We start from the raw sequence: 12,555 nt of genomic DNA on the forward strand, positions 1-12,555 counted from the left end.
TGGAGCTTGATTTATTTAAGTTCTATCAGTGCATTTTGATTTAGTTGTGAGTCGAACACAAGCTATTTGGGATCGAATCCACTGGCAAAGATATATTTTTCTTTGGGTTTGGCTATGAATCAAATGTATTGGGCTCAGAAGTTGAACAGACAAATCAAAAGTATGGTCCACTTCACGGGAGGATCCAAGCAAACAAAGTATGGTCCACTTCACGGGAGGATCCCAGCAAACAAAGTGCAATTCGAACTCAATCAGTTTATAAAAGTGAGCCTAACCTATGAATTGTGTTGGACTTGTTTATAGAAATGAGTTCAACCTAAGAATTGTGCTTGGTTGGGGTTCAATCTATTTTGAGTAAAGTCAGTTGGTATCAAATCTACCCTTAAATATGAGTTTTATTTTATTTTTCATAAACTATTTTTTAAATTCAAGAGAATATTTATTGAGAGCTACAGTTTACAAATCTGGACTTTAATACGCAAACCTAACATTCTATTTTTTGGGTTTAAATCATCACACGCCAGACACCCTAATGGGGTGTGTGTGTACTCTTTACAATTATAATTTTAATTTGTTAAAATTAAAAAAAAAAAACATTTGAGATGAACGTCCCTAACATTTTGTTTCTTCCAAAATGACGTAAAACTTCAATTTTTCCCAAGCAAAGACAGGTTTCTTGTTTCTACATTTGATAATCGATTAACTGTACAACTTTTACATATTGATTCATAATATATTAATCATAAATCTACTTGCGGTTCCTTGCCATCAGAACTTAAGCTGTCCAAGTTTGATGAGTACAATGATTCACTGCGAAAGAATCTCAACACAATGAGCCTCGAAATATTCTTAGCTAAAACAGCACTTGTCTCCACGGTGCTAGCTGTATTTTCAAAAGCATTCATGTAGTACAAATATTGACACCTCACGCTAACATTGTACAATTTAACAAAGAATTATAATGGAATAGTGAAAGGGTTTTTGTAACAATATTTTTGGATTGACAATAGGGCTCTTCCATGGACACTGACTAAATGTATGACTGAGTGAAACAGGTTCAAATTTTCAAACAACTATGCTCTCGCCCCACCCACAAACAAAGCCAAGCAAAATGTAATTTAGAATACCTTAGGATGAAGGTGGCTTGAGAATCATGAGAACCAAAGATTGAAATAGGACGGCTTTGGTGGGTCACATATGCAATATAGCTAGTAGAAATTTTGACTACATATAGGTAAAATGGGTTTATTGCCATTACCTTAGAAACAAATCCTTTCGGAAAATTAAAACTCCTCAAGATAGTTCTAGCAAGAATTGATGCAGGATAAGCATAGATGGAGTTGAGATATCATTTGCAAGGATGCTTGTGGTTGATATCATTAACAAAAATTCAATAAAATTTGTAAAACAATTCTTAGAAAACTCAAACATAAATTTTATTGAAAACTTTAATTGATTAATTGATTTATTACAAATATATAAGCCTTTATTTATGCTAATGACTTTTTCAATTAAAATAAAACTCCTAACTGTACTATAATAGAAAATTTATTAAATTATGACACTAAAATTAGGAATAATAATTAATTGCAATCCCTAGGAAACATAGACTTTAGAAAAAAAATTTAATAGATTTTTACTAAAATTGAATTTTCCTAAATAATAAATCATAAAATTTTTTTATTTTTTAAATCAAAATAAGGCACTTAAACTACTAGAAAAATTAATATTAACAAAAGACTAAATTTGTTGTATTGAACTAAGAAAATTATTTTAAATCAAACTCCGCAAAGAAACTTGCTTTAACTCAAATTCTATTCGATTAGGAATCTTTTTCCCACATGCATAATATAGAGAATTTGTAGGGTTTAGGTAGTAGATTAAATAAATTTAATAATAAACAAACATATTATAAAAACCCCTTTTGGATCATTTTTGTAGGATAATCAATTCACAAACATATTATTAATACTTATAGGGTGTTTATAGAATATATCTTTGTAAAAACAGTTCCTTTGACTTTTATTGATGATGACAGATTACGAAATTGCTCTCAAAATCAAGTATAAGCTTGAACTTCGGTATTTATATGTAGTACAAATATAATTAGAGAATAAAACTATGCTTAAAGATTTGCTAGAATCTTTAGGATGGGTATGTGGTTTGTTGATGAATACTCACGACAAAGCAATGGGCTTTCATAAAAATACAGGCGGTTAGGGTCATTGATACACATAATATATGTTACATCTTGTGTGAGAAGGAATTGCATATATATATATAAAATGTGCTCAGTTATTTCTGTCTACACATGTGGGTTATATATATATATATATATATATATATATATATATATATAAGTATTATATATTTTTTTATTTTAAACTTACGCCCACATGGAATTTGGATAAATCCAATCCAACGTTGTATTTTCTTATCTATAACTCTAATCACTCAGGATTATTTCACTTTAGTCTTTAAGTATCATAAGTTTAAATCCAATCAAGCCTTGTACTTTTAAGTTTAAAAGTCTTTCTAAGAATCAAAACCCTTAATCCAAAATCCAAATCAGATTCAATTTGAAAAATCCTACGTCTTTATAGTTCAATAAACTCCTTTTGTGTGTAACCCATAGGTTCTCCACTAAGTTGGTAGTGACTCGATTTATATTAGGCTCCTGACCCAACATATGTCAAGACACAAACCAAAAGTGACATCTAGTGAGACATCATGGCCACCCGACTAGTTAAGTGTTAGCATATGACTTTTTAACCCATCAGTGATATGGTTACTTATACAATTTTATCATTTCATCATACAATATCTCTTCGAGATTGTGATATAAATGAAGTGTCTTCTTTAGGGATATTTAAAGTATATAGTTTGACTTCTATCAATGATTGAGAAAAATATCAAATCAAATATCAATTCAATCCCACTATGGTCATAGGTTTAATTGGTCATTGTCATATGTTAGAGGTTCTAATTAAGATATCAACTATTGTACTCAAGAGTGACAAATCCTCTATTGATCTACCATAGCCTTAATACAAATCTTAATATGACCAATCACCACCTTTTTAGCAATCCTCTAACTAGATTATATTGGCTAGTGTCAGACTATACCAATCATTACACAAGATGATTTAGTGACTTCAAGTCTAAGGATCCAACCTAAGAAAGTCTAACAACCAGGTTCAAACATGCAAAATGCCATGACCCAATGGTTATATGAACCATGAACCATAGGTATATTAAAGAAGGTAAGATGTCACTCCTAGGAAAGAGTTGAGAATGTGGGAGATAAGTTTAAGATTGATCACCACAGGTATGCACTGTAACACCCCTTTCTAGATACATATTCTTAGATAAAATATTATCTGAAGAGACGTTCATGGTTGGACTACTTAATTTTAAAACCATGAAAACCAATGCATGGTTATAAATACTTAAACGTAAAAGCATGCAAAAAGGTGAAACATGAAATGCCTCATTTGTTAAACTTTATAAATCAAAATGTCTAAAAATCCAATCCAACAGTTATTGCATAATAAATCGCAAAACTGTAACTAAAATGGCAAAAATACATAAATGGAAAGAAATATGTAAAAAGAAAATTTTGCCCCTTGCCCTCATGTAACTGCTTGGTTGGACTATTGGCTCTCCTACATACCCTGCTACTCACCTCTACCTATAAGACAACAAAAAGGAATACATGAATGAATACATTCAGTATGTTGGTGTCCTTTCAACACCCTAAATAATATGTAAAGCTAATAAACTTGATGTTCTATTTGTGAATCTAGATAAAGTCACAACTTGGCACCCTTGTGCCTTAACATAGGACACCTACAAAGGTTATTATGGTCTAAGTTGAAATCGACATATCTAATGTCTTAGTGAAAACTTTAGACACTTTGCGTGTCACTATCTATCGTACCTTACGCACATGTCAGATAACTTGTTAGACTAGCTAACTGGGACACCCTAGTTACATGGGTAAATCTAGTAGCATTCCTTCCATTACCACATATGCTAGTTATAGAACTACTATTTAAACCATCCTAGGATAACCCCTACCATGGATACATATGTGATATATCCTGCTAACCATTTGAGAAAATATCTAAAAATCATAATCCCTTACCATGCACACCTGATCTGAATTGAGTTGAACTGAACTAAGTGGCAACTATGCCTTGGTGTCGAGTGCATGATACATCTTATGGGTATCTAGCCCTGTTGCTTTCACGCAAATCATCACTTTTGCATAATTGGTGACTATTTAGATATGTACCATTTTCTTTAACTTCTCTAATTTTTGACCTAGATCCAACTCAATTAGAGTCTTTTGCAGTCTTCCATATAGTCGAGCACTTTTTCTAATACAAACTATCTTGTCTTTCTTACGAAAGTCTCTTTTTCTTTCCTTTTTCTTCCTCTTCTCTTTCCTAATGCTTGAACTAGGGGTAAATTGTTCTTTTACTACCTATATGTGTGTCAGGGTGCACCCCTATGTTCCTCTAATTAGGCGCAACGTCTACTATTAGAAAGTTACACACAAGTGCATGTCCTATACCACACAGTTATGTATGACTTTCCTTAAAATGAGCATACAAAAAATTATAGAATTTCATATTTTGTTTGAAGGACACATGAGCGTATATGAAACCATACACAGTTGTGTGTCGCAATCTATAAATTACAAAAACTCATAGATTCTTTGTTTTTTTGAATAACTTTTAGCAATACTATCATGTCTCGAAACTCATGGAGAACATCTAAGCATCCTAAATATATTTTATCAATTAAATATGAACACAAAACCATTAACATCACAAACCATAATTGAACTTTTATCATTAACCTTTATTCATCATTCAATACTCATGGCAAAACAAGTGATTCATTATCATACAAACATCACAAAATCATCATGCTATCTCAAAAATCATTCAAAATGTCATAACCTCTGACTACAAGCCTAAATTTGTTTAAAACATGCTTGCCAAACCAAGGAGAACAGACCAACTTACTTGTCTTCTGAAGAATGCCTTAGTCTTCACATTGCTACAATTTTCGGTGACCAATGACTCTTTCTAATGACCAAAGACCTCTATTCTCTCTCATCTCTTTCTATTTGTACGGCTGGAGTGTGAAAAAATGATGAAAAATTAAGTTTAGCTTCTTTTTATTCCGCCTCTTAAATGCGACACATAAGCGTGTAATCATTATACAAAGGCATGTGTTGTGTCACACAACTGTGGTCTAATCTAATCTATGTAATCATTATACAAAGGATGAAATTCTCTTATTTTGTCATGATTCTAATCTAATCTTAAATTCAAATTTTGATACAATACATGACTATATATATCCTTATACACAGGTGTGTATCACTTTGGAAAACATTAATTAACTTAATTAAAAGAAAAGAAAAAGACTTGAATGCCTTTGAGTTTACCTATGGGTATTATAATCCTCCCTCCTTTTATGAATTTCATACTCAAAATTGACTCAAAATGCTATAGGAACCATTGGCTCATGTCTTACTTGACCTTCTATGTAACCTTGACTAGAGGAATTTGTCTACATCTAAGCTCTTTAACTTATCTGTCAAGAATTTGAATGGGTACTCCTTATACACCAAATTATCCTCGAGCTTAACATCTTGAACTCTGAGCACATGGATCAGTTCACTAATATACTTGTATAATAATGACACATGGAACACACTATGAATGTGATCCATGCTCCCTCGTAATGCAAACCGATAGACAATCTTACCTACACACTCTAACACCTCGAATGGTCTCATAATACTTATCACTAACTTACCTTTCCTACTGAATCTCATAAAGTGCTTGTGGGGGGCTACTCTAACAAACACTTTGTCATCCATATTAAACTCAAGATCACATATCCTTTGGTCTAAATTAGTATTCTGACGATTTTAAGTATGCATCATCCTTTCCTTTATCAATCTCACATCCTCTATCATTCTCTAGGTAATCTGGGGTCCTAATGATTGTGTCGAGATATCTCTCTCTTCTATCTCATCCCAATACAACGGTGATTTATATCTCCTACCATACAAAGCCTTATATAAGGTCATCTTGATAGTTGTCTAGTAGCTATTATTATATATAAACTCCATCAATGATAATATATTTATCTAACTCACTCCTTTATCTAGATAACAAGCCTTCAACATATCCTCAATCTTCTAGTTGACTCTCTCAATTTGACAATTTGTTTGGGGATGATAAGTTGTATTAAATACTAATCTTGTGCCTAAGGACCTCTACATATTTTATCAAAAAACTTAGACAAACTTGGCGTTTTAATCTAATACTATTATCCTAGGAACTCCATGAAGCCTAACTATCTCCTTAACATAGATTTGACCTAATTGATCTATACTTATAGTGTCTTTAACTACAATAAAAGTGTGCTAACTTGGTTAATCAGTCAACTATAACCCATAAAGCATTGTATCCTCCTTTGACTCTTGATAAATCGACCACAAAATCTATCGAGATGTGTTCCCATTTCCACTCTAGAATACTAAGAGGTTGTGGTAGTCCTGATGCTCTCTAATGTTTAGTCTTAACTTGTTGACATACTATACACTTAGCCATAAAATCTACTATTTCTTGCTTCATACCTAATCATGAGAATGATCTCCTTAAATATTGATACATCTTTACACTCCTAGGGTGAATAGTATAAAAAGAACTATGTACCTCAATGAGGATCTTAGCTCTCAAATTCTAATATCAAGGTACACATAGTCAACCTCTAAATCTTAGAATACCCTCTACCACATTGAAATATGTCTTAGTACCTTCAATGATTCTTAACCTTAGCTGAACACACCAATAATTTGATGCCTAGGTCACACAAATCTCATCTATAAGGGTTGATTGAATCTAAAGGTCTACCAACTACCCTATAATAGCTTGATCTACTTTATCGACTCCTATTGTAACTCTTAGTGAGTGATAGTCTATGACAAAACTACCTTTTAGCTTAGAGCATTTATAACTATGTTAGCCTTGCCCAAGTGGTATCTGATCTCATACTTATAATCTTTCACTAACTCCAACCATCGTTTTTGCCTTATCTTGAGCTCTTTTAAGGTAAAAAAATACTTGAAGCTTTATAATCCATGTATAGGTTACTTTTGACCCTATACAAATAGTATCACTATAGCTTAAGAGAAAATGCAATGGTTGCCAACTTAGGGTCATGTGTCAGGTATCGAATCTCATAATCTTTGAACTAGTGAAAGGCATACGACATCACTTTACCTTTTGCATCAAAATAACTCCCAAACCTAGATATAAGACATTCATAAAAAGATTATATTTATCCCTTTCTGCTGGCAAAACTAAGATGAGAGTATAACTGCTAGAAACTTTACTTGTAGACATCAGACAAATTGAAATGAACATCCTTCCAAGTTAACTCTAAATAATTTGCCAACCTAAGAAAACTCCTCACCTCTTTGGTTGTCTTGGGCCTCTGCCACTCTAACACAACCTTTATTTTGCTCAGGCTTATTGAGATACCATTTGTTAAGACTAGACATAAATGTTTTAATGATGATAAAAATGTAAGTTTAATATGCTAACATGACCAAAGAATGCATAAAAACATTACAGGATGGACAAAGTGTTATATTTGCAAAGTAATCCTAAAGCAAAGAAAATATAACTGTGACTCTCTTATGTGCAAGTTGTGTTTTAACCATGCAACATTCTAGAAAATGTCTAGAAAAATGTCCCAATTGTGACACATTTTGAGTGTCTAGCCATGATATATTAAAATGCTTCAACTCATGCTATATGTCCTAACCATCTCATTATTTAATGTCCCAACCGTGCAACAACCGTGTGTCCTAGTTGTGCTATTTGTTTAATGTCCCAACTGGACGTGTTATATGTAACATCATCCTAGTCATACATCTCTTTATTTTTGTAGAAATTCAAGTTGTACTTATACTGCACACGAGCCATGCCTTTGTTGTTCAACCTTCTAGAATTTCTTAGTAATACAGAGTGACAAATCTGCTACCCATGAAAAGATTTGTCGCTTGTGCTGAGAACATTTAAAGTTATTCATTAGCATTTCAAGCCTTTGTAACTCTGATTGAGGTCTTTTTTATCAAAATTTTCAATTACTTTTCAATGACAGCTTAATCCTAACAAAATGTTGCTCAGTCTCGTAACCTAGTTCTATAAATTGAGCTTCGATTGAAGAGAGAAAGAATAGAAAAATTACACACAAAAAAAAGAAGAAAAAACAAATAGATTCTACATACCCTTTAACTCTTACCATGCTTTCACTCTATTCATTGAGTCTAAGTGCACTCAACTTATATTTACAACCTTAGAGAGGTATCCAATACTTTTATCCCTTTGTAATCAAACCTTTTGTGTGTAATCCCATATCAACTAGTATAGTGGGAGTAATCTTGAACATACTACATGTAAAAAGTTTGTCGAGAGATAGTGGAACTTCAAGGTGATTTTCTTAGAGAAGTGGATGTAGAAGACTTACAAGAGAAAGCATTGAACCACTCTAAATTGAGATTTTCTAAAACTCAACTTTTTAATTCTTGTTAGGTGTTTGTTGATTAATTGCTTAATTGTTGTTTTGCATTGATTACTCTATTATTGTTATTTATTGCTATTGTATTCTATAAAATTTTACTCATATTTTTATTTATTGTTGCTATGTACTATGAAATTTTACTCTATTATTTATTGCTAGTCTGCATAACTTTGGTTGTTAAGAAAGAATTTAGTTCTTTTGTAAGAACGTATTCACCCCTTCTAGGTTTAGATTAGCCATTACAAAAGTGTTTAATAGATTATGTGTCTGAGAAAAGCCACTTTGTCTAGCTAGAACTTGCATTTGGAAAATTTGACATACAACTACCTCTCTCTTAACCTCTGTAACACAAACCTCAAATACTGTGCATGCTCCTCTCAAGTCTTAGAGTATACTAGGATGTCATGTATAAACACAACAATGAACTTTTGTAGGTAATCTTAGAACATTCTATTTATATGGTCCATAAATATTTTTAGGATATTAGTCAACCTAAATGGCACAACCATAAACTTATAATGCTTGTATGTGGTTTTGAATATAGTCTTGGGTATATCTTGCTTAACAACTTGGCCCTGATGATAACCTAAACTTTTTTTTTGGTAAGCAATAATAATTTTATACCAAAGAAAGGTGTACAAATGCCTATCTAGGACAAAACCCCTAGATTAAGCTTAAACACAAGCATACCTTGGACAAGCCCCTAGGTTATGCCGAGACAACATAAAGCTCAAACCATTCAACCAATGGAACAAAGAAATCCAAAGATACATCACAAACACAAAACAACACAACTCACAAGCATACCAAAGACAAGTCCCTTGGTTATGCCGAAACACCTACCTACCATCCATTTGCTACAAAACACATAGCATGACCTTACAACTCAATACCAAAACATAATACAAGCCAACACCACCACATCTATTCAAAAATTGTATGAGGAATATCCCAATTGTTTGCAAGAATCATATTTTCTCTAGACTTGGTAACCTTTCTCAAGCATGAAGCTCTAACTCTAACACCTTCTTGAATAAGCATACGGACTCTCTCCCTTGGTAATCCGGCTCTTCCAAAGCAAGTGTCATTCCTAGCCTTCCAAATGTAGTACACGGCTGCCCCAAAGCAAAGCTTACTCACAATATTCTTGAAGCTATTTTCCTTCCATTTGTTTGCTAATTCCGGGATCAATGAAGTCCATGAGCTATACATGATTTATTGATGGCAAAGATTGAGCATTCCATTCCAGATTTGGGAGCTGAAGACACACCTAAAAAATAGATGGTCCATGCTTTCCGGATCCACATTGCATAATGGGCATACATTGTGGGAAATAAGGCCAATTCTTGCTAACCTATCTCTTGTCATTAGTTTACCTCTAAACTTAGGTTAATCATATCCACCTTTGAGTTGATAAAACAAGTCATTAATCCTTAGGAGTGGGTACTTCTTCTTTACTGTGACTTTGTTCAACTTCTAGTAGTCCGTACACATCCTTATTGATCCATCTTTCTTTTTCAAAAATAGGATTGATACACCCTATGACGATTAGCTTTGCTATGATAAAACCATTATCTAATAACTCTTATAGCTATTTCTTTAACTTTTGAAGTTCAATTGGAGCTATCCCGTTTGGTGCCTTAGAAATTGGTATGGTGCCTATGGTTAACTTAATGCTAAACTCTACTTCTTTCTCGAGTGTTAATCCTAGAAGATTGTTAGGGAAAATATTTGGAAATTCTTGTACCAGTAGAGTATCTTTCACATTCGGGATTGCTTTATGCGCCAAATATATCATGTACCCCCTTGCTTAACATTTTTCTTGCCTTGACATTGTTGATCATCATATTGAGAACTCGATCCTCTCAAAAGTTTAACTACTTACCATTATCTAGGTTGAACCAAAACTTTTTCTTTCTATAGTCTATTTCTACCTTATTTTTTTATTAAGATGTCTATGCTAAGAATTACATCAAAATCAAGCATGTCCATTAAAATCAAATCTACAACTAACTCTTGACCTCCCAGAGAAATCATCTGTCTAATTAATAGTGGTTACTATGGATTTTGTCTCTGTCTTGCATCTTTATACTAATCTATTAGACTATTTAGGCTTTAACTCTAATCTCTATACTATACCACTAGAAATGAAACAATTTGTGACATTAAAGTCAATAAATGCATACAAATGACAAGAATGAAATATTAACTAACCTGTCACTATTGTCGAGTTGACCTTAACCTGAGTCTAAATGGCTACATACATTTGAGCTTGTCTTTCCTTAATTTTTTGCTCTATTAGGGCTTGTGCTACTACAGTTGTGACTGTGGCTATGGTTGTTGTCTTTTTGGCAAAATGTTCTTGCTACTTGCACTTATAACATACTCTCTAACTAACTAGACATTTATCAGTTTGTCTTCGCCTAGATCAAGACACTTAAAGAGATATAATGCCTCACTTGATCCTCTCTCTTATGTTTCTTACCCTTCTAATTCTTTTTATCGCTAAGTTGGAAGAACCTTTTACCTCTAAAATCCCTAATGCCACTATCTCGACTACCACCTATAATCATCTAGTCTTATCTCTAAGATAAGGCTATTGGCACTGGTTGGTTTGGTATCCCTCTCTCTTAATTATCCTCTATCTCATGGCCTTTGACATCAATACTCTACCTTGAGGCCTCTGATAAAGATTTGCAAGGGTTATCTTCCATAATGACATCTTTGATGATATTTAACCTGAGTCTTCCAAGAAAGACCTCTAACTTACGCCAATCTAAACTAGCTACTCTTGCAACATACTTAGCTATAAAGTTTAGCTTGGTGGAGAACTTTGTCACTATCATATTGTCTTGCTTTAGGTAAAGAAACTCTTGGGCTTTCATATAGAGAATATCTCTAAGATAACTCCAAGGCTTAAAGGACAACTCCACTGGCCAAGGATGATCCACTACCAATTCCAATCACAAGAGATTGGCTAAAGGAAAGATGTGATCAAGAACACAATGCATATAATTTCATTCAACAAAAGCTAAGCTTTTACATATGTTTATCAAGCCTTTATATAGGCTTTAAAAACAATAAAATAAGTAAGTTTTGAATTCAAAATACATTAAACTAATAAGCCTTAAAACCTTATCCAAGATAAACATTAGTTTATGTGTTATGCCCAAAGGGGAAAGGGGACAAGTTGCTACCCATATTGTTATTCCTTGCCTTGTCGAGTTGAGTAAATCTTGAGCTTGTCACTTGTCTCCTTGTCTCCTTGTTTTGGCTTCCTTTGACCTTGCTTGCAATTCTTATGATACCTAAAATGCTGCTAATAAAGTTCAATTACATAAGGCACAAATTAACTAATACACAATTAATTAAGAAACAATCAATTAAGATAAACAACTCTATTGGGCTTGGATATTAGTCTTGGATCTAATTGATTGAATTGCACCCAAATGAAGTACTTGGACCTAAAGGAACTAGGATGGCCAAATGGTAGAGGAAGTGAGCTTTGACTTGGGCTTGCTTGTTGACCTTAGAAGTGTTAGAGCTTTGTTGCAAGGTCTTAGCTGAATCTTCATCATCCTTCTTGGGTTGCGAAGGATTTGTCCTTAAATTTGAACGGTTCTCATCCTCCAAGTATGTGTCAGGTCTCCTACATTGAAGGTTATTGAGACTCTTCCAAATTCATCTAGAATCATCACCTTGTATGCATTGTCTCTAACCCTTGGAATGATTTCAAAAGGATTATCAGCTTTTGGGGCTAGTTTACTCTTCCTTTTGGATAGAAACCTTTTTTTTCTCTAGTGTAACCAAACAAAGTCCCCGAGTTGATAAGTAGAAGACTTCCTATGCTTGTTGGCTTTCTTCTTGTTTGTTTAATTTGCTTTCTCAATTTGAATTTTGATGCGTTCATAGAACTTTTTCATTGTCTTCCCTTTT

Source organism: Mangifera indica, chromosome 1, assembly GCF_011075055.1.
Source record: "Mangifera indica cultivar Alphonso chromosome 1, CATAS_Mindica_2.1, whole genome shotgun sequence".
NCBI lineage: Eukaryota > Viridiplantae > Streptophyta > Magnoliopsida > Sapindales > Anacardiaceae > Mangifera > Mangifera indica.